Here is a 23,893-nt window from a genome sequence, read left to right as displayed (position 1 = left end):
ATGCCTTCACACTGCTCAGGGTGTAGAGAAGACCAGCACCTCAGGACCAGCAGCTGGGGGACAGAGACCACAATGCAGGAAGTAGCTGGAAACGTCACCAAAAGCAAAAACATCTGCAAGGACTCAATTCTTAAATGCACCAATTCCATATTGCCACAGAGTAAGTACAGATTTTTACTCCTTCCATTCTGTTTCAGTCCTCTCATTCTCCTACTTGAACAAAGACAAATGAAAAATGAATTCATTGCTCATTCTGAGAACATCATATTTGCCACTCCTCTTGCTTATGATAATGTTTCCAGTATAAAAGACTCTGTCTCCACATAAACAAAGCTGTAATTTTAACTCCCATCTAGTAATCTTTCTTGTAAAGATCTCTGAAAATAGTTAACTAAACCCATTAAATATAAATGGGATAGGTGCACAAAGATAACATCTAGAGAGATAACATTTAGGGAGAAAGCTGTGTATTTCTTGGGGACAAAAATGCACCAGGTGTGAACCCACAGCAGGAATGTGCTGGAGGAGGACGAGGGAGGCAAGACTGGGGATGTCAGGGCTCTGGAGGCAAAGAATACACAAAGAATAAACATCTAAGCCAAAAAGAACCCATTGCTCCAATTCTCACTGCTGGTCCTTCCTGCTTTGAGGGATGAACCACTTACTCCAGCCAGTCTGTCGAGGGCAGAGGACCAGACTGCCCTGAAGCCATTTGTCAGGATGCTCCCTCACCAAATGCATCTTCTTACTGCCCTTTCTTTTTGTGAGAAAGTTCCCATTATTAGCACAATTACAGAGAAGTCCATCTGGCCTGTTGGAACAGCTGCCCACTTATTAAATAAGCATTTAATAAAGATATTAACCCAGCATATCAGCTGGTTAGATGGCCAGAGATTAACTGCAGTTAGAGTTATTTACTAATGTCCCTTCTTTGTCATTTAAGAAAGTAACAGACTGCAAACACTGGAATAATTTTGACACTTTAAATCACTTTTCACAGTAAGGGCTGTGAAGCCACCAGTACTTTCAAATCCAGGCTCTTTTAACATTTTAAAATGCTTCAGTAACATTACACTGCCATGCATCGTCTGAAGTGATTTAATATTGCTGAAGTGTGTCAGGGGCTTTCTTTAATAAGCTCTTCAAATCTGTCTGTGTATTATGGAATATTCAAAGATAGCTTTTCAAAATCTGCTGAACTGATTTTGAAATACAAAATTCCCTGTTCCCCCCTCTGTGGAATCTGAATAAGCAGAACATGGCAAAAAAAAAAAAAAAGGAGGAAAAAAAAATAAAGCGAGGCACAAATTGAAGTTGCAGCGCTTGCTGAACACACCTGCTTGGTGTTACAGACCTGAGTAAACCAACAGCATCTCGATGAAGCTTCTCAGCTGAGAAGAGAGCAGGAAAGGACAGAGCAAATGAAGGCTGGCCAGGGAGGGAACAGCTCCCAGGGTGAGGTTTCCAGGAGCTCTCTGGCGGGTCCATGGACAGGGGGCTGCCTGTCCCCAGGCACAGCTGCCGAACAGTGCTGGGGGAACGCCCTCGCCCTCCTCACTCACTCACGCTTCAAATCCCCCCACGAGCGGGGAGAGAGAGGAGCTCTGAGCAGAACAGATGTCCCTCACAACCCCCATCTCCTTCCCCTCCCCCTGCCTGCAACCCAATTTAATAATATTTAGTTTTACAGCACAGTAGGGATGCATCAGCCTTTACAGCTCAATGGCACTTACTTAAAGCATCTCTCGAGTCACAGCTGGATTGACAGTTTATTTTTCCAGAATTTGGATTTATATTTACCCAAAGGTTAACTGCATAACTCTACAAGGAGCACTAACATGAGCCACTTCACAAAAGGGAAATATTTATAATAGGTCCACTTATTAAAAAATAAATTAAAAATAAATACTAAATACCCCTGGGGTCCGTAGTTAAGCAAGTTTTAATGTCTTAGAAGGCCATTGTGGCTACAAAGCATCAGGAATGTCATCTCCTGTTGTCAGCTATTTCTAACAGGACAGCTGAAATAGTAGCATCTGAATGGCACTGAATATTTTAAAGTAACAACATATGACTGCTATCTCATCTGAAACTCTCCAGAAAAGCTATATCCCCTCGAGGCTATCCCACTGAGTAATATTTTTTAAAATAAATGCATGTCTGTTTTTGGACAGGTTCACATATTGATTTACTTTCAAACCTAATCAGGTCATACTCTCGCAGGCTCATAGATCCTTGAATAAAGTAATAGGTATCTTTGTAAAGGAGCACATAAACATCTGTCAGACACCAGCCATAGTTCAAACTGAATTTGCTACAGAGACAATTCCTCCAAAAGTATAGGTCTTTATGTAAGCCACATTAGTAAACTTCCATGCACTGTCCATATTTCAGCCGTTTATTACCCAGATGAGAATGGCAGTCAATCTGCTCCTCACCACAACAGCTTTCATTGTCTCCTCCAATCTAGGTCACCGTTGTTAAATACCACAGCCTCCCAACTGTGGGAAGCACTGCAGCATGTGTTTTATCAATGAGATGCTATTTGCTTTGATCACTTCTGCCACATTTCTCTCCCTGCTCTAAAGGCAAAATTTTGTTAGCTGCATTTCCAGAAAAAAAAAAAAAATTCAAAAAAATCTATCGTCTTACACATATCCATCCACTCTAACAATCTCCTTGTGTGGCTTGCTACTGCTCCAGCTATTGCAATGTTATGTGCATGCTCAGCTTTTCCTAAAGAGGATTCTGAGCTCTTCGTTTTAACAAAATACTGACATTTTCCGTGGCCTTATTAAGTGGCTACAGCAGGAACACAATCAGCGCATTCTGGAATTAACCGGCTCTTAATTCCAGGAGAAGTTCTTAAGCCTATGTTCTCTGTTACTCCTACGCCAGCACAAAACCTAAAGCCTTAGCAAAGAAATATTTCTGTAAATTCACTTTGCAGATAGGATTAACACAGGTTGGACCCTTTATGCACGGGGAAATTCGTCCCAAGCTCCACTCGCCTCCCCCACACGCCTGTGAAACAACAATTTCTGTCAAATCATTTGTCTTTTCAACCACGCTTCAGTGAGCTCTTGTAGGGGTTATTAGGAGACTTCCCTTGGCCCAAGTTATGAAGGAGGTCAGACAAGATGATCATAATACTTCCCCTCTGGCTTTCAAATACATGAATTAATTAATTTTCTTTGGGACTTCAAAACTTAAGAAGTTCCCTCCCCTGAAAGCAGTTTCCATCTGCTTATATAAAGAAAAGCAGTCTTAGAAAGGATTTGTAACTAAGCCCTGGCATTCCCTAGGTATTTAACTTCTCCACAGCCACAAAGTGGGATTTGACAAGAGGATGGTACCTCCCAAACATTGATTTGACAAAACAAAAGCTGTGCTCCCATCCTTAGCTCCTGCTTTTATGCCTCTGGAGTCCTGCAATTAATTTTTTCTCCTCCAAAGCTCCCAACATAATCATGTTGATGCCCGTGGTTTTACAAGTGTTAAGCAAAGCCCAAACATACTAAACGGGTAAAATGTAAGTGAAAATAGGAGTGAAGAGTGCTGTGATCCTGGAAAACTAAAACCAGTTCAAGAGTAAGGGTCTGCAATCCTGGGAGAAAATGTTACTCATCCACTTCCCACCTGCCCTCGAAGCCTAACACAGAGAACAGCAGTGGGACCACACACAAACAAACAATGGAAAACCCGTCTTTGCCACCAGTGGTCTTTGTACCCTCCAGGGAGAGGGGCCAGGAAATCCTCTGGTGCTGCTCACAGTGTTTTGTACTCATCAGCTCATTTCCCCAATGGTCAGGGCTGGCGAACATCAGAGGATTCATCTGTCACAGCAGGCACTGCACTAATTCCAACAGGAACCCAAGGGACTGATCCAAAACCCACTGATACACTGCAGCTAACAGGGCCTGCAAGTAAGGACCAGAAAAGGAGGAAAGCTGAGGTGAAAGAGAGATTAAGACACTGACAGAGAGGAGAAAATGAGGAGGAAACAAAAGCAAACGGGAGAGCTGTTGGTGACGCTTCATTACAGCAAATTCTGTCAAGTGTTTAACAGGACTGTGCACTGGAATTCTGCTGCCCTGCCACAGAAAACAGCCTCTGTTGGATTGTTCATGGGTCTGTCCCTCCCCTCTGTTTTGCCATTTCCCCCATAAGAGCAGAATGCACTGCTTCCAGTGACAAAGCCAAAGGAGTCTCTTTCATGGCACTCCATGCGAGCACTGCCTTTTCCTGCCATTTCTTTACTGGTATTTCTGCAGCCTCTAAAGCTGAAAGGAATTTTACTGTTGACATGCACAAACTGAGATACTACACAAACATTTATTCCCCTACAAACCCTGCCCTGTAACCTAGCATCCTTCATCTCCCACTCACTCCCTAAATTAGACAGCTTTTTAAGACTCACAGCTGCCTCCAGATCTCATATTTGGTTTTGTCTGCTCTAAAATGAGCATGTATTTCTCTCCATTTCTCCCATTCCACTCCTGATTTTCTATATATTATGATAAAGGAACAGTTTTATGTCCTTTATGCAGTTTTCTGTACCATATCTGTAGTGTCTTCCAGAACAACACTGCCAAATAACCCTTTTTAATTCATCCAATATCAGAAAAATACCTAGTACTCCAACCACAGCATTTAATTTCCCTTAGTATTTAATTGCTGTGGTTGACTGTATTCATAAAATACTTCTCTTATCTCCTGAAAACAAGACACTCTTTTTTAAACAAAATCCTACATGTAACTTAGGCTAATAACACATTTTATTAAGGTTATTGTGGTTTAAACTATGCTTCATTTCTCTGTCTCTAGGGCATCTTTCAGGCATGTTACCCAGTTCCTCAGATGGGGTAAACAGCACCACTGAAGCTGATTCACCACTGAAGAGCATCTTGGCAAAAAAACTGACCTATAAAACATTTCTAAAGTAAGACTTTTATTAGTATTCCAACGATAGCAGGAATAATTACTGAAATTCCTCCTGGAAATCACTCCATGTCGTGGTGAATACTGCACTCCACTCCACCAATTATTCACCAGAAGTGCTGTGAATTTTCTACTCACAGAAAATGCTGACCGGATTAAAAAGAAGCTTTTCAAAGGAATGAATTGATTTCATCAACATTTTTAATGGCAAATTACTAACATTTCATTTTAATATTCCAGTTTCTATTTTCTATTATACAGGGCAGCACTCATGCAAGAAAGGCAAAATAGAAGATATGGACTTGCTTTAAAGGGTTTTTGAAATATTAAAGGTATGGCATCTGAATTCAGGAAAAACTACATCTCCTCTGCCCATGGAGCAGGGAATGCAGCTCCAGCCCAGAGAGCTGAAAACCAGGAACAATCCCAGTGTGCTGGGGGTATAGATACAGCACTCATCATTCCTTTAAATGCACCTTCTCACTCAAAACTCCACTCAGAGTGCTTTTGTAAGCTTTAGCAAGGTATCACATCAAAAAGGAGCAGGCTTAAAAACTCCACATCATTCCTCTGATACCACACAGCAGATAACAGAGGAAATCATTCAGATAGGACTAGAGATTGCTCAGTGAAACTGAATTACCTAATGCTTTTGCCATAGGAATTGCTCTACTCCAAGACTTCACTGCTCCCAGATTCCCACACTGCTGACCCTGGAGCAGAAAAGAGAAGGAATTTCTGATCATGCTGTGCAAGAACAAACCAGAAACCAAAGTCACAACCACTCCAAGCACAGGCACAGCCTGGCTGTGACCTGAGACCCAGCAGCAGGAACTGCCTCACCTCCACTGCAGTCAATAAAGTCACACCAGCACAAAATCAATGGCCTTGCATTTGACTCATATTGGCTAATTCCATTGATTTTAATGGAGCTGGAGTTAGACCAATTTCATGCTGGTGTATCTGCATTAGTGTCAGAGAAGTTATGCCAGCATGACTGATGTAAACAAGAGCAGACAAACCAACCCCTCCATGGCTAAAATTCAGTGTCACTAACTCCAAAGCCACGAGAAAATGCAGATCTGTACGTTACCCAAGCAGGGCCTTTGGAATTTATTTTTGCAAAGCAGAAGAGCAGCTCTTTTGTGATCCTCTCAGCACCAAAGAAACAGGGACTGAGAGGCAAAGAGGACAAAGTACACAGTTGGGATCACAGTATTCTGTAATTAGAGCTGTTAAATGATTACTAAAGTGCAGTGGTGCAATCATCACACCGGAGGAAAGGGAGAAGTCTGCAGTCAGGAGCATCACCAGGGAGAAGGTAAAAGCAATGTCAGACACCACGTTTCATACTGGAATGCAAATTCCTCACAATCAGAATCTGTGTCTTCTAATTGGAAGAAAAGGTTATGGAATTAAATATCTCGCATCCTGGACAGCTCGGCATGTTTTGAAGTGGCAAGTTGCAGGAATCTTGTTCATCTCCTGTCCTTCGCAGAAATATCTTGATTCAGCTCTGTTTCTTGTTCAATTTCAGGATCATTTTCTTAATATTTCAAGTGAGACTGAACTGAAACTCACCTTCTCATTTCTTTTAAATAAAATAACAGCACTATAACTTAAGCTATACTTTGAAATCTGAAGTAAAGTATGGAGTGATGCCTTACACTGACCTTCTTAAAGGATGTGAATTTTGCACCACCTGTTCCAGGTCCCTTTCAGATTTGTCCAGCCACAAGAGTTGACTTGTACATTGTGCCCTTCCATTCTCTGAAGCTTCCTGACACCACAGCAAAGCAAAGCAAACCCTCCAAAGGCCAACAACAACAAAAAGCCCCTTTGCAAGCACCTTTGTTCTCTGTTATTTTTCAACACTCAGCCCTTGTTCCCTTGACTGTTAAGTATTAGGAGAACTGATCAAAGGAATTCACCTTGCTGGAAATGGACTTTTGCTTTATGACACCAAACTCAACCACCTGACTCCTACCAAAGTTCATTGTCTCGCACAGCAAAGGGAAAAAGCAAGACGCTTCTGGGACTGTATGAATTCACATACAGGCATGACACAAACAGGCAATAATCACTTTCACATTCGTGTTCGCAACTGACAAATATCAGTATTTTGAACTGCCAAGTGAGCTAAGTATGGCTTTCCAGCACCTGAAGGGAACCCACAAGGAAGACTTTTCACAAGGACATTTAGTGACTGGACAAGGGGGAACAGCTTCAAACTGACACAGAGTAGGTTTAGAGCAGAGATTAGGAAGAAATTCTCTCCTGAAGGGGTGGTGAGGCCTTGCCTCAGGTTCCCAGAGACGCTGTGGCTGCCCCATCCCTGGAAGTGTCCCAGACCACGCTGGACAGGGCTTGGAGCAGCCTGGGACAGTGAGAGGCGTCCCTGCCCATGGCAGGGAGTTAAAACTCAATGAGCTTTAAAGTCCCTTCCAAACCAGGGCATTCTGTGATTCTCTGATGAGTTTTAGTGGCAGAATTACTTTTGATTATTCTGTTTGAATAGTTCAGTCCTCAAACCACTCCTGAATGCAATCCCTCAGGATTGCTGGGATGAACAGCAGGCAGGCTCCTGCATGATACCAAACAAAAGTATTTGAGGACAGCTGCTAGATTTTCCTGGAGAAATTTCAAATAAATACTTTTCTTGGAATCATTTCTCTGTTCTCATCTCATTTTTATCTGATTAGGTTACACACTGCTCCACAAATGCCTCTGCTTTCTATCAGTAGGAATATTAACCATTGTTAAAGAAAGGAAGCATCTTCCCTAAAAAGTTTCCAGGCATTTTGTGGTTAGAGATAAGATCAGCATCATTTCTGAATAATAACAGACAGTGGTCTTCCCACAACTGGAAAATATACTAAAAGAAAAAGTGAAGCCACACAACTGTCTAACCCCTGGAACTGTGTGGGGCAGATGTTATTTGCTGTATCATAATTCCATGCAGAGAGACATCCATACAGGATCCTCACTGTGGCATAACCAGGTGTGCATGACCACCTCACACCCTAAGAGGATGAAAGCCCAGCTGATCAGGTTAGGGACTGCAAAAGGAATCACTTCCAGGAAAAGGAGCCACCAACCACTGCCAGGCTAACACACCAGGGAAAAATGAAAAAAAAAGGATTTGATTATTCAGATGGGGAACTCTTAAGCAGTTAAATGAGTACAAGGATCTGCGTGAGTGGTAACACATCAGAAAATAATGCTTATTTTCGAAATATTTTAAAAAATCACCAAGCAGCATGCGGTGAGGAACCATTCACCTTCCACTGTCACGCTACAGCTTATTCTCTCTTGGAAGCAATTACAGGACAAATGCCAAGCTACAGAAGGTATTTTTCCAGCAGCAGCATCTGGCTTCTTGGCAGACTCCTCAGGCAATTTTACTGGAAGCTTCAGAGACGCTGTTGGGTCAGTCCTGGTTACATTGCTTCAGAACTGTCTGGCAGATTCCTCTTCCTAGATGTCATAATCCTTCTGATTTACCTTGAAGGAATTAGCACACTTTTATCCATTTCAAGAACAGTTGACCTGCAAGGCATTTCGGGGCTGCCTACAGAGACACAGTAAAAGTCACTGGTGTAAATCTGTGTGCCTTTGAACCAGCAGAATTTCAGCACCCAGCGCCTGATGTCTCATCAAGGAAGCAAGGAAGCCATGCAAACATTCTGTGTGTGTGTGTGTTACCAGTAAATCGAGTGCATTCTTTATGATTAAAGGAAAAAAAACACAAGATGCATGAAAGATTAACTAGTTAAAAAAAAAAAAAAAAAAACAGGTAGGAATGTGCTCCTTCCAGCTCTTTCATAAAGGGCAGGAGGGAAGACAAGAGATGTCCTCTGCTCCCCCCATAGCCATCCCTTCCCCCTCGCCAGCCCCAGCTAAGATCTGCATTATTCTGCAGCTGTGATCATGATTAATCCTCATGCAGAAGGATGAAAGACAGGATGCTGGTTCTGCCCGCCCTCTCGGCCTACCAACAAGATCAAGTCCACAGCAGAAAGGCTTTCTGTCAGTTTGGGGCTGTCCTCTGGAATTCACACAGAGAAAAGGGACAGGATGCTGTACAAAGTGAATTTATAGTCCACAACACAGGTGGGACCTTCCTACTTATAAAGACTTGTGTGCAATCATTTACATGAAATATACTATATTTTTAAAAAAATGCAGATGTTCTCATTGATACTACTCGTTTTTTTAAAGGCATTCCCAGATGTCCTGGATGATTTTTTTTCTTTCAGAGAGGTTTCAGAAACTCCCACAAAACCATGCACCAGATTATTTTGTGGGAAAAAAAGTCCTAATGCCCAAAGGTAAATACTAAAGGAGCAAGTAATGTACTCTATAATTTAATAAAGGACTACAGATCTTGGATTTTCAGTAACAGGAGTATTCACTGAACAGCCTAAGAGCAGACTGACAGCACTAAGGAAGATACACATATCCAGGTCAAACAAAAAGCCAAACAGAGCTCTGTCATCAGCCCAGTGCAAACAAATCCAACCAGACACAGACTTCAGACTTGGCTAATGTGAATTGACTAATAGAATTCCATTTTAGGCAGGGAAAAACATATTCTGATTGAGAGCCAGCACTGCTCACAGGTTCTAAGTGTAGGTATCACTAGGGCCAGGTGAACCATGAACTAATCTGAATTTTATCCATATCAAAGATTTGTCCTGTCCAGAAATTACCTTCCCAGATTTAAACCAAGTATTCACTCTCATTATTGCCTACAGCTTTTGGACATCCGTATTCATTAATTAAAATTTCTGCAGAATCACAATACTCATCAACAAGGCAGCCTTTAAAATGCTGTGCTGTGGCAAACACTGAAAAAATCAATTATTTAGGCTCCAGTACATGAACAGAAGTTACTGGCACAGTAGAAACCAAGCCATATTTTAGGGGAGGTGTAGCACAGATTCCCTTGTTTACCAGCTGGTTCCTCAGAAGTGCTGAGCAGTCTCCATGATCAGGTGAACATTTGGATACATAGTAAAAACTGAATTTCCAGCGATGCCCCAGATTTCACTGACTACACAAAAGAGATGAAAGCTGCACACAGAGGCAAACAGAAGGTTTCCTGGATGCAGAAAAGATCTAAAATATTTTCATGAGTTGCCTTTGATTCTACAGTCTCAACAAGGCCTGTAAACTGAGAGAGCGAACAGGAATAACCATCAAATGGGTGCACTTCAGTACAGCCAAGAAAATCAATTAAAAATAGAAGCAAAATGTTGCTCTCCCTTGTACACTGCTCTCCTGAAACACCTGGCACACTTAAAGCAATGTGCATTACATTCAAGGCTAATATAGGCTGATGTGAATAAAGCCCTTGCTGTAATGAGAAACAGTTGTTTTGCCAGGAGAGTTTAAAGCCAAAAGGTGAAGAATTCCAAATCCAATTAAAACGAGAGGGAATTCAGGAATGCAGAATTTAATTACTCCACTTGGAAGGCAGCCAGGACCACGGGTTAAGCACCCATGGCCTTGTGAAAGGGCCAGGGGAACTCAAAGGAATTCCAGTGGTCAGGCCCCCAGCTCCTTTCTCCTTTGAGCAGGGCACCCTTGGCAGCCCCAGGGAAGAACCAGCTCCTGAATTCCAGCATTTCCAGCAGCTCCTGCCTCCCTAAGCCCTTGCCCAGTTTGTGATACCAGGCAGGCTCTCAGTGCATGGTGGAGCTGCAGATGATGCCCAATTAAAGCCATTCAGATAAATACGCTCAATGAAGTTATTGCCTATGCAACACTTGAACATTTTGGTTTGGGCTTTTTTTCAGATTCACAGACTAAATGGCAGGCAGTAATAATATTAATTTTGGAAGAAGTGTGATGTTTGTGTTACCCACTCAAGTTAATTAATGAAAATAATGACAGAGTTACAAAATCAGGGATGATTAAGAACTTGAAGACCATCCGACCCATTCCTGTGCCAAGGAGGATTTGTTCTTAGCAGCACATTAATTCTGTTCTGCAGCAAACCTTCCCAAATCACAGGAGCAGCAAGACTCCCATCAGAGGTGTTCACACTTTCAGGCTGATTCAGAGGAAGAAGTAAAACCCAGGAAGAGAAATCCCAGCAACTCCCCATCATTATTCTGAGTTAACTGCTCAGAGATTATCTGGAGCAATTACTCTCATCCCTTCCTGCACACACATTCCAAATACCTGTAATCCTCACTCTGTCAGTGCTAAAGCAATCCATCCCCTTCAGGTAAGATCTAATGGTAAAATCACATTCCACTGGGTTTATATCCCACACTATTACAGTCTCCATTATTAAATACTGCTTATTAGTTTGTACTTACAAAGTCAGGGAGGTGTGATTTTATTGCTTGCAAATCATCCTTACGTGAGTCTTACGCTGTACTTACACTTCACTCTGCTCTTCCAGATAAGCTTTTTGCTTTCTGCATATTTAAACAGTAACTCTAATTATCCCTACTTGATTGCCCTCCTCTTGCAAAGCCTTTCCACAGGATCATCTGCAATGAATTCTTCATCCTATTTAGATTTTAAGAAGCCTAAGATACATTATATTATTTAATTTTAATAAGAGCATAGATATGTTTCTTTAAAAAAAAAGCGTAATGGGTTTCTTCCTCAGATATATTTTTATCAAAACCACAGCAAGAATGGCAGAATAATGATTCATATTACACTGGGCATAGCAACATGACAAAACAGTGCCTAGCAATAAAGTCAATTAAAAATTAAGAAACAAAAATCAACCAACCAACAAGAGACTGACATGGCATCACATTGGCAAAGAAAAGTTCACCTAATTTTCTAAAAATATTGCTTCTTTTGCAAGCAATGCTTAGAAGAATTTTCTAGATTTATTTTAAATCACAGTTGTGAAAACACTTTATACTTGGAACTCACAGGTACACAAAAGCTACAGGCACCTACAAGGGAGCTGAAATTAAAGGTACTTAGTCCCTTAGCTCAGGTAGTCCAACCAAGGAAATGCCCATTACAGTAGCCCAAAACATGCCAATAAAATTTGAGTTAAACCTAATACTTTTGACAAGAAATATATCAGTCTTTCTGACTATTTTAAAAGAGATTTGGTTACTGATGATGTTTGGTTTAATTATAGGGATGTCTGGTAACCACAATGTGTTAAAGTTGAGTGATATTTCTCTTTATGAGTTCTGGGTTTAGCTCCTTGTACCTTTACCAGAGCGAAGTGCCAGGGCTGACATCTTGCATGACATACACAGCAGCAATGGCACACAGAGCTCAGCCTCCAGGACCTTGTCCTGCTGCCCCAAGGCATGAGATCATCCCTCCTCCTCAATGACCACAGACAGTGGCTGCCTTCAGCTCACAGCCCTGACTTTGATCCTCCAGCAGGGACTGTCTGTACCTGAAGGTGTCACGAGAAAAGGGAAGTTACTCTGTGACTGCCCACACAACTTCTCCTGGACAATGATAAATTCAGCCTCTCTACACATGTGCTTGGCTCTGGAACAGACATTTATTTCTTTTTTTTTTTGTGTGTGAGTATTCCATGCAGGCAGCAGCCCAGGTGTACAACAACCACACAGCAGCGCCTTCCAGAATTCAGCTCCAAAGCTGCATTCCCTCAGCACCTACTCCTGCAAAAGTGACATCAGCAATATGGGATTTGAGTCTTGCAGCAGGGACTCCCCTTTAAACATGACTTGGGAAAAACAGGGTAGGGAAGGAAAGCAGGATTCTAGCTGTGACTATCAGGTCTGTGTTAAAGGGATGTCAGAAAGAGCTTGGAAAGACAAAACACAGTCCTGAGCTGGGAATGCTCAGAGCATTCACTACTTCATTAAATACTAAATTATTGAGCACTATTTTATTAAATAAAACCAACCAGCCACAGAGACTTCATGGTGCATCTTTAAACCAAAGACTTCCTTTGAGAAATAATCCTAATTCCATGCAGAGAGACATCCATACAGGATCCCCACTGTGATGTAACCTCTGTGATGACCACCTCACACCCTAACAAGACAAAAGCCCAGCTGATCAGGTTAGAGACCCTGCAAAAGGAATCCCTTCCAGGAAAAGGAACCACCAAACCACTGCCAGGCTAACATATCAGGGAAAAGGAAAAAAAAGGGTTTCATTATTCAGATGGAGAACTCTTAAGCAGTTAAATGAGTACAAGGATCTGCATGAGTGGTAACACATCAGAAAATAATGGCAAATGTGACATTCAACAAGAAAAAAAGTCTTTCTCTCATCTCCTCTGGTCCTTCCCATGAATTACATCCCACTGGAGATGTGACACCACCTCTGGAAAACAACAAATACCAGGCTCAGCCCTGAGCCAGCTGATTTCAGGTGCATTCCCCAAAGGAGGCCCAGCTCAAGGGCTTGTGCTGTCCAAGATGATGACAGAGAGGTTGAAGATAAAGTTACACTGATAACTGATGTTGAACACCTCAAGGCAAATACTTCATATTGTAATAGCCATTAAAATATTGGCTTTTTTCACCAAACAGGCATTCTTATCAGGACTGAAGTCAGGAAGGACAACCAGGTTATCAGCAATCACAGGTGAGGAAGCTCAGCCTTCAACAGCACAGTAACCTTCCAGCAGTCTATTCAAGAAAATTCAGAATATTATTGGAAGAATAATTCTGCCTGAAGCTGAGTTAATAAGTCCCAGATTTTTTATATGAAGTAATTTGATTCTATTTTTAGCCATTAAAGAACATTTGGATTAACAGATTGAAAAAAAACTCATTCACAGCTTTAAATATACAATATATATGACTGTTACAAACTCTCTCCTCTGCTGCCCATAAAACTAACAAAATCAAGGCAGAAATTACATTTACATAGTCCTGAAAATATTTTAAAATCATCATTAACATGTGTGTGATTTCATTTTATTTTACTTATGGGCCCAAAGTTGTATCCTGAATGCCATTTCTATAGAAATTGAGTGCCAAATATTACCAAGTTGCAATTTTATTGTCTATGTAAAAATACCCTGGCAGCATTCAGGCAAATTAAATTTAAAATTAAACTTCAAGCCTTTGCATGCCACCATAATATTTCAGGCAACAATTTCAAGAAAGGGAAAGCAGAAAACAGACTGTGCATATACTATAGTTCTAAATAGATTTCTCATGTCAAATGGCACAGGTTTTCCTTTTTTTCCATTAGAGATATTTCAAATCTTCTGCTGAATACATTTACATGCCTAATGAAACCTCCTCAGTGATTTTTCTTGAATTACTCCATAAGCTTTAACACTGCATACAGTAATAGTGTACACATACATACAAATGCACACACAAATGCATGCACTCATGCACACAATATTCATGCAAAAAAAAATTAATGGAATTTTTTGACTGGATGCTACCCCCTGTAAATATGTTAAATGTGAACAGTGCTCATGGCTGGGCTCATTAACTAAAAATGCTGCTGTTGTCTGCACAATTCATGTTGCTCATGTGAGAAGGGATGACATGTAAAATGCTAATTTACAGACTCAGTTCTTTTCAATTTACCATCAGGGCTCTCTCTCCATGAGGAAAATCAGGGGTCACTCACAATTCTCAGGGAATAACTTGGGCTAAGACCTCACTCAGCACCTGGAGATCAAACTCTGCAGGGAGTCTTCTCCAAGAAAAAGTGGAGAGAAAAGAAAAAAGGAATGTTCTGAATGAGCTCCAAACACATTTTCTGACATGTTCTCGTGGAAAAATAATATCCCAAAAGCCGCAGTTCACTGACTGGCAGACATCCCATCTTCCAAGGGAAGAGTCCTTACATTTTAGATTAGCAGCTGATGTTGTGGATAACTCTTCTCACCACTTCAGCCGTTCATCACCTATTTCTCCTCCAGTCTTTTTCCTCAACTCCCTGGCTCTTGAGCACCTGCAGTCAGCTCACATCCCATCTGGAAGTCACTCTGAACACACAGAACCAAGCATGGTATGACCCTTTATCCATTAAGTTTGGACCCCATGTCCCCATTACAGGTCGATGCAGCATTTGATGAACAGATACAATGAAGAGATGACCTTCAAAATCCCATTATTTCCCCAACCCAGAACAGCAGCAGTGCCACCATTCCCTGAAACATTCCAGGATTTCACTCCACCACAGCTGTACCAGCTGCCTCTTCTACAAATCCTCTGTCACCCAACTACTCCAGAGTACACAAATGCTAACTTGCTGCTTAACAATTAACAAATACTCAAATAATTTAAATATTTACAATTCCTGAGCAGCTTCATCAGTAGTTTTGTCTCCCTTTCCTGGATGCTCCCTTGTGCTGTATTTAACTTCCACAGGGTCTCACCACCTCCCTGGCCCTTGGTGTGCAATCTATTTTGGTTTCAAAGACCTCTTCTCTACAGGGCAAGTTTCCAGCAGGACTTCAACGCCTTTAAATTCTTTCCTGTAACCTCTGTGTTAGTTTATCAGAGCAGTCATTAAGGCTGAGCACTCTGAGGCTGATGGGTTTATCTAGGCTAGCCCAACTCCAGCTAATTGCATTCAATTTGACATTCTCCAAGCACTGACAGTCCTCATTCAAGCCGAGTGTGAAAGTTTTTAAATTAGCTTTCACAGTTTGATTCACAGACAGCAAATGCAAAATGGCACAGGATTAATTTTTTTTTTCCTCCAACAACACAGTGTAACAAAATAGCCCAAAGGCTATTTTACTTCATTTGCTTTAACTATTAGGGAAGATTCACAGCACAATGTTCCAAGGGAGACAAAAGCTCCAGAGGACTTTCAAAGCTCAGTATTGCCCCCATTAATTAAAGTACCATACGTTTCTACAGCCTTTCCACTTTGTCACTGGATGTTAAAATGAAGTCTAGGCCATTTCAGACAAGCCACAGCCATTACTGCTTAAAACATGAACAAACCAATACATTCTTTTCAATTTTATTACAGATCACATTTTTAATACCTAATAAAGTATGGCACTGGACTTAAAATGGGCTATAGGGAAACCCATATTTTCTTGGGGAAGTAAAATCCTGACTTCCCATGTAATCTGACAATGTGCCTTTTGATCAGTCTGCCTTCATTTGGCAGACACAAGTTAAAAAGAAAACCAGAATATTGAATTACCTGTTGCAAAAGTGATTTGGTCACTCCCACCAAAGAGTGGCAGAGCAGGATGGAAATTCAGCTTTCTTGGCACTCTTTATTATTGGGTGTGTTTGAGCAGCTCCATCAACAAACTGAAAGATTCATTATAGGCAAACCATCATAAAATACTCTAGACTCAGTATTTAGGAGAAAAATATTTCTCCAATCTCAGAGGAAAACTAAAATCTCCACTAACAGTTTTGTTTATCTTGCCAAAGTACATATCACAGTATTTTACATAAGGTCCAAAACTGTTAAACAACTCTTAATTCAAAATAGTTCTAATACTCTAATAACTAATAATTCAAATATAATCCAATAACTGTACCAACTGCAACTCACATTACAGATGGGGAACTACCTTAAGATATGGAAATTATTTATAGTGAAATTTAAAAGCAAAAATTTGCATGCACAGAGAGATTCCAGCCTCATCTTCCACATTCCAGGTATTTACAGCCATGGATACATAGGCCACATCTGACAAACTGTAAAGTCAAAGGCCCATCTGTAAATGCCAAAATGTTACTCACTGTGGTGGATGGAATTTAGGTACCTCTTGCCAGGATTCAGAGTAGCAATCACAAATATCAACCCAGTTTTATGAGTATTTTCTATTAAGAAGTTACTTACTTGCATTATAGTGATTGTATACATAGTAAATAGTATATTTATTATATTTATTATTAATATAATATAGTAAATATTGTATTTCTTATTTCCTTCTAAGTAAATAAGAAGCCTTTTTTTTCATAAGCAAAGGGTATGAGAAAATGTAAAAATGTAACAAAACAATCCACTCTGTTTAGGGAAATTTACACCCAGACCTAGGAAACAGGAATTCTGTTGTGTAAACAGAACGAAGTCAGAGCCCAAAGCAGGCAGGGCAGGCTGTGAGAAGGGAGCCCTGACAGGGCAGGGCAGGCTTGGACAGCGGCCTGGGAAGCAGAGCTGGCACAGTTGGCACCCGAGCACCACTCCTGCTGCCTGCATTAAAGGGCATCTGGGTACAGCTACAAAGGGCAGAAATGCAGCTCTCCATGGTAATAGACAGCAATTTGGATATGCCTCTACAGTCATTTCATGAAACCTTTTCTGATGTAATGAAATGAAAAGTGAAATTCACTGAATTAAACAGATGAGAAAATCTAAGTTAACACTGACAAAATACAGAACTGAAAAATATAGTATTTTAAAAAACAAAATATTTTTCTCAAGCCTTTAGACCATTAGATCTTGGGTATAACTACAGACAATATAAATCCTTCCATGATAATGAAGCTTTACACCCTTTAAAATAAAACACAGCCCATCATAAATGGAACTTCTTCGATGGCAAGTACAACTCAAATGCTCCCTGAATGAACCTCCAAAATTTATCAAGCTTCATCAACTCAGAGGGCAAATAACCACAGGTTACTGGAGAGCTAAACTTGTCAGAAACTGCCTAAAAAGAGACAATCCAATTGTCACTGGAAGCAATTAATACATTCCTCAGGTCACTTCATGCCAGGTGCTAACAGATCTCAGAACACACTGGCACGACACTCCAATGTTTGCCAATATTTGTGCTTCAGAAACTTTGAATTCTGCCCAACTGTAAAAATGCCACAGTACAACTGATCTGTGCTGATCATGAAACTCTCACAGAGTATTCTCATTTCAAAAACAAAGTAAGACTGGGGGAAATTCTGGTTTTGGTAGAAGTGAATTTTCAATGGATTACTGGCAATTCCAGAGCAGGGACAGAGCATTCACAAGCATCTGCTGAATAAAGTTTTTCCCTCCAGCTGGCATTAGCTGGAGGCAAAGACATTAAATTTCAGCATGATCTTGGCTATTCTTTGAAGATTTTAGTGGATAAAAACAATTCCTGATAATAAAGACAAAGGGCCAAAGCAACTTGTATGAAAGCTATTATGAAGTGCACTAAAGGCAGCAAGCACAATATACTGTACATTTCCTGATACACCTCATCTGTTTTGACAGTTTTATACTTATTATACTAATTTTATATTTGGATCCTTAAGCTCTTCAGACATTTTGGTTTTTCTTTCCTCTGGGCACAGTAAGACAGGGACCTGATAGGGACCAGCAGAGACCTTGTTCTGACAAGTATTTCTGCAGAAAAAGAAATGGATATGTGCATTCAGATCTATCTTCAGACAGCCAAAATGGCTTCTAGAATTTTTACTTTATATTAAGTTAACTTAAATTGCAATCCACAGATATAATACTGCCTTGAGTTCCACAACTATTCTCCCAAATAATCATAATAATTATAATTTCCCTCAAATAATAAGGGAAAAATCTAGAACCATCAAGTGTGTTTAACAGACAAAAGGAAACACTGTTGAAGATGAGGAAGATCAGATATGAGGAGATGCTATAGACCAGTTGTTCCCAGAGTGCCTGAAATTAACAGCTGGCAGACAATTGTTGGGGTTTCCCACACAACATGTCAAAAACATTCCCATGTACAAGCTTATAGTGCTAATGACAAGCAAAACATCTCCATTTAAAGGCATTCTGTTTGTTTCAAAATAACATTACACTGATACTTACTTTTTTCCCCTGCTGAACTCCTGCTCAGAAAAAAGTACAGCCCACATCCCTTCTGAGGCTGCTTTTCTCCATTTCCAATGGGAAAGCTCAGTTTTGGCCTCACTGGGACACAGCTCCTTGAAATAATGGAGTTTACTGCTAGGGATGGGCAGTAATTTATCTTCTTGCATTTGGCAGGAGCAGATTTCACTAAAGGCTATCAGGGGCTGGTTTTAGCCTGAAATTGTCTAAAAATGCTTAACTAAATCAGTTTATTAACAAACTATATGCTTTACATTTAACTGTCCCAGTGACAAATAAAGTCATTGCTCAAGTGGCAAACCCTCAAAATGAACAAACATGCTGAGTTTCAGAAATGTTTGGGTTTTTTTCAAGGTAGTATCAAGCTACTTCTGTTTTCTCACTAAGTTCAGTACCTTTTTATTTTGATGGCTCTGAAAGAATCACCAGGCAGAAACCCTTCAGCTCTGCTTTGAGTTATTTCTACTTCCAAGACAACCAGCACGAAACAGTTGCACAAATCCAAGAAGTGCAATTTCCATAGGATGTCACACTTGCATGAGTAGCTGTTAATGCCAGCTGCAGCAGCCAGAATATGAATTTTCCCACTGCTAAAATTTTAGAAAGTAAAACATAAAAGTGAAGGCAGCTTTATCATTACCTGCCTGTTCTCATTTCAGAAAGCTGGTTCCCCTTACCTTCTTTAAGTATCTACTAACTATTTTTTTCATTGCAGTTCATCTTGAAAATTAATCATCATAAATTTAAAACCGTTTTCTTGCACATCTGTCAGGTTGGGAGTGCTATTTCATTTATTACAAGACCACATGACGCATCAGAGCTCAGTATTTGAACATGACATATTTTCACTTTGTTGTGATACCACATTCGAAAATTGTTCCTATCAATCTTTCACTGGAGCCAAAACTTAACTGTCTTGTTCACTGAAACATTAAATGCCAAGTCACACAGATGAATAAAAGCATTTGCAAGATGCAAACATTTGCAAAAGTTTCCTGTTGAAGGGGTTTGGAGAAGAGAATCCACCAAAGTGAGCGGAGCCTAGTCAGTGTCAAAATAATGATCATTTGTAATCAGCTTGGCCATCAGATCTCACTGAAACTTAAATGATTTCATTAACAGGCTGAACTTTAAGTAGAATTTTGGAAGTGTTTACAGCCCTGATTTCCAAACCGTTGTGCACCTGCCAGACTCAGCTCATGCACTGCTCCACACCCGAGGAGCCAAACCCCAAACAAACAGGCCAGGTACTTACAGTCCCCATAATGCATCATTTTCCCTCTAAACAGTGGCAGCAAACAGGCACCTCCAACACTGCACTACTTCCTTCTCTCATTCATGCCGATGTCACACCCAGGTTCTTTGATTCTGAAAGAGAAGCATTTCCCAGGTTCTGAGGACAGAGGTACCCTGGCCAATCCATCACGCTTTGTGTGCTAATGATAGACTCATGCAGACGAGGCAGCAGCAGCAGTCAGAGGCAGCAGGCATGAAAAGGAGTGAATCAACTGTCAGGGGTTGTGATCTGAAGGACTGCAAGGCTGTGATTAGAATTTTCAATCAGGACTTCCACAATCCATCACGCTGCAAGGGAAAGGGAGGGGGACACACATATTTCTTCATCAGCCCTTCCTGCTATGGGCAAAGCGAGTTCTGAGGCATTAAAAAAAGGGAATCTGAAAGTCTTATGCTCATAAGCAGGTGCTCTTCAGGGAGTGGAGAGTAAAGGATTTTCTGCAACTGCACAGCTACTATTTTTTGTCTGCACGCTCTAGATTATGTGCAGCACAGCCTTTGAGATTATGAGAATAAAACACAGCTCTTCCTCTCTCTCCTCTTACAGGTGCACTCACAGCTACCTGAGCAAAAAGTAACCCTGGAAACCTTTGTGTGTTGTCTTTGGGGATGTGAAAAGGAATAAAAACCTCCAGGAATCCTACATCAGAATTTGCTAACACGCTTGGTGAAACTTTAGAAAACAACAAGGCAGAGCTCTTCCTCTTTACAAGGAAAGGATTCTCATAAGCTGTACAAAATCACCTGCAGCACTTGCCAGAAGGCATTCAGTCACATCCTCCAAATGTAAAAGAGACCAGCAAATTTACTGAGTGAACAAGATCATAGTACCAACCATGTGGGCTAACGTTGTTTTCCTTGTGGTATTTGTTTGCCTTGGTTAAAAAGAAAACCAGAATATTGAATTACCTGTTGCAAAAGCCATTTCTGTGAAATGGCTTTCAATATTTAGGTTATTTCGCTGCTGCCTCTGACTCAGTGAAAAATTAAATTCCACAACTCAACAGCACTTGGAGCTGGGCTGGTCCTGCAGCCTCCCTTCTGAAACCATGGGAAACTCAAAAAAGCTCTGCAAGTATCTTGCTACTTCTTTCCTCTCCTTCCTCACCCACGAAATGCAGCCATTCTGTCTTTCTCCAGACAAGAATTTTGCAAAACTCATTCCCAAAGGGCATTTGCTGCCTCAGAGAACCTGCCCCTAAAAAAATGCCAGCCCATCAATCAGGAACTGGGTGTTGGAGGCTCAAAGGAAGTGTCCCAAGGTCTGTACTGATGTCACTACAGTTTTTGACTCAAAATCTAGATCCAAGTGACAAGCCAGGCAGACTAGACATTTATTGAAATATATGAATGAAGCATTATTTTAAAAGGCAATTTTCATGTTAAACGATGAATAATGAGCAGTAAAGGCAGATCTTATTTACATAATTAATGTTTCAGTTATTGATATTCCTTCAGAGGGTCACTAGACATTTTTCTCCAAGTTAATTAATTAATAAAGCAACTCCTTTTATGTAGGTAATTGCAATCACTTCAATACTCAAAGGCATGTAAAATATCTGGCTTTTTTTCTTTAATGTTGCAACCTGAGTGACACAATGATTATTTGCATAAATATAAACACTGAATGGGTCCATTTAACTCCTGACTAGAAATAAAACCTTTGAAACTAATAGGAAAGAAATACATTAATTAGGCACAAACAAGGCAATCTGTGCAAGACTACCTTTTGTCCTTGCATCGCATCATATTTTCCCTAACAGAAATCTCAGCTTCAAGACATTGAACTGCTCATGGTGCAAACCTGTCCTCACTTTTAGCTGAAGACTGCTCTGAGGAGACAGAATAATTTGGGAAAAAAACAGACTTTATGGAGAAACAAAGAGAAACTAGAAAGCTTTAAATGTTCAACATTTTACAGGCAACATAAATTAAGAAATGCATTACCAAATCCTGCAAAAAATGTGCTACAGAAAGTCGAAGTGCCCATGTAAGTCCCACTCAAACTAGGTGAGAGCATTACTTTGCTCAGTAGCTAAAGTTTATTTGCTCCTGCATCAGATCAGGCCTCAGGAAAAACAGCCTGGAAAGGATCACTGGGTGCACTGCTTGAGGAAGGTGGGACAGCTGAGAGGTTGTAATTTTATCCCACATAATATTCTTAAACCACTAATAACTTGTACTTATCCCATTTCTATCTGTATCACCACACACTGCTGCCAAAAAAGGGGTAGTTCCAAGTGTCCTCCCAAACCTGGGCTACACAGACTCTTCCAATGCCAATTATTTGTTGTTAAAATTTCATCTTGAATATGTCATTTGTTGTGTGATTTAATGAATGAGAGAGAAAAGAGTAAAAGATGTTGATATTTGATCAGTGACACCACTGATTAGCTCATAACCAGAGTCACATCATTCTGCTATTTCCTAATCAGAAAACTGCAAGTGTCTCCACTATCAAGCATTCTGAAACATAATTTTGGATTTTTTTTCCTGTTTGATACAGTGCCTAACACCATGGGGGAAAATGAAGGCAAGGAGGGCTCCAATCCACCTCTACAGTTCTGGGGAATGGGATAGCAATAGAGATAATAAATGTTATTATTTGTATTATCCACTCATCTGCACCATATCAGCTGCTAAAACCTTGCAAATATTCCTGACACCATCAAGAGCCATTTCAACCTGATTTCAGACTGTAAATCTCATATCTGATCTCCATCCAAGAGATTATAACAAAATGTGAAATAACCTAAATATTGAAAGCCATTTCACAGAAAGTGGAAATGGATACTGTAGGGAAAAACACATTCCAGGCTTGCAAATTCCCTCTTTCGTGAAATCCTTCTCCATATCCTTCCAGGGAACTATTTGATATCTCTCTCTCTCAGTGTTTTTAACCACTGCAGATCTGTTCAGAGCCAGTGGCTGGTTGTGCTTTCAACTGGTGGTTCCCATTCCAACCATGCAGCACTGAGCAGGTTATGAATAAACCACTCAGGTTTTCTTTTCTGTGTTTCTCAGTAATTACTCACAGCCACTGAGCACAACAGAGTTCTGCTCCTTCAGGGCTCCGCTTCCAAGGGATCGATGTGCTGCAAACAGAGGCACTACAGGGCTTAATAGCAAGTTTTAAGTGCTCCTCACAAGGCAAGAGTCTCCTGGACAGCCTTCCTGCAGGTACCCAGGAGCTAAAGAGCTGCTCTTAGTGCAAATTTGTGCCTTTTGGCCAAAATCACACTGTCCTAAACACAAAGAAGCGACAACGGACACATCCAAGACAAGATAGAAATGAAATTCCAGATTAACAAAGCTCCATTAAATCAACTTAGCAATTCCATCTCCACGGATAACAATTTGGCTTGCAGTGGTGGGCTAAATAATGCAGTTGAACACATTAAGAATAGATCTGTATTCAGGCTGAATGGACTGTTAGCTCAGGAATAAAAGACAGGAGGGAAAAGAAATGCTGAAGTAGCTATATTCTGCCCACAGCACATTTTTTCTTCTCCTTCATCTTCCAAAACTATCATGCTCATACATCTATCAACATATCATACACTCTCCCTGTGAAAGAGACAAAATAGGCCTCAAAATCTGTGTCTTAATGGGCACCATCAAAAGAAACATCAATTCATCTGGATGCATAAACCATCCGGAAATCAGTGTAATCAAAAAGTGGGGCTGCTTCTTTGCCATCCAGTCTCTGCAATAGCAAGGGCTGCTTTTATATTTGATTATTTTATCCTGCAGCTACCTTCACTTCCCCTGAGTGCATTTAGCAGCAAACCCAGAGATTCCTCCTCTGACCAAGAGGCAAGTCCCCCTCTCTCTCCCTGCAGAGTTTCAGTTTTTCATGAGACAGTAAAAACTTCCTCTATTGTCAGCACTAAAAGCTTCTCCTAAAGTAGTTCTTTCTCTGTGTAGCCACATTTTTTCA

General features: G+C 40.6%; 1 protein-coding gene across 19 annotated transcripts in view; it reads right to left on the bottom strand.

Moving 5' to 3' along the window:
• DAB1 (DAB adaptor protein 1) overlaps window positions 1–23,893 on the bottom strand; it is a 411,090-nt gene that overhangs the window by 100,693 nt on the left and 286,504 nt on the right. For 3 of the 19 annotated variants that reach the window (XM_074545715.1, XM_014263803.3, XM_074545717.1), the window contains one exon: window positions 19,913–20,025. The exons of 15 other annotated variants lie outside the window; for them this stretch is intronic. The gene's annotated coding sequence lies outside the window, so the exon portion shown is untranslated. Of the gene's footprint in view, window positions 1–5,584; window positions 5,655–19,912; window positions 20,026–23,893 lie in introns of those variants that run through there. One more of the 19 variants, XM_074545716.1, reaches the window with a different exon arrangement.

Source organism: Zonotrichia albicollis, chromosome 8 (genome assembly GCF_047830755.1).
Source record: "Zonotrichia albicollis isolate bZonAlb1 chromosome 8, bZonAlb1.hap1, whole genome shotgun sequence".
NCBI classification, from domain to species: domain Eukaryota; kingdom Metazoa; phylum Chordata; class Aves; order Passeriformes; family Passerellidae; genus Zonotrichia; species Zonotrichia albicollis.
This window is presented reverse-complemented; position numbering and strand designations above follow the sequence as displayed.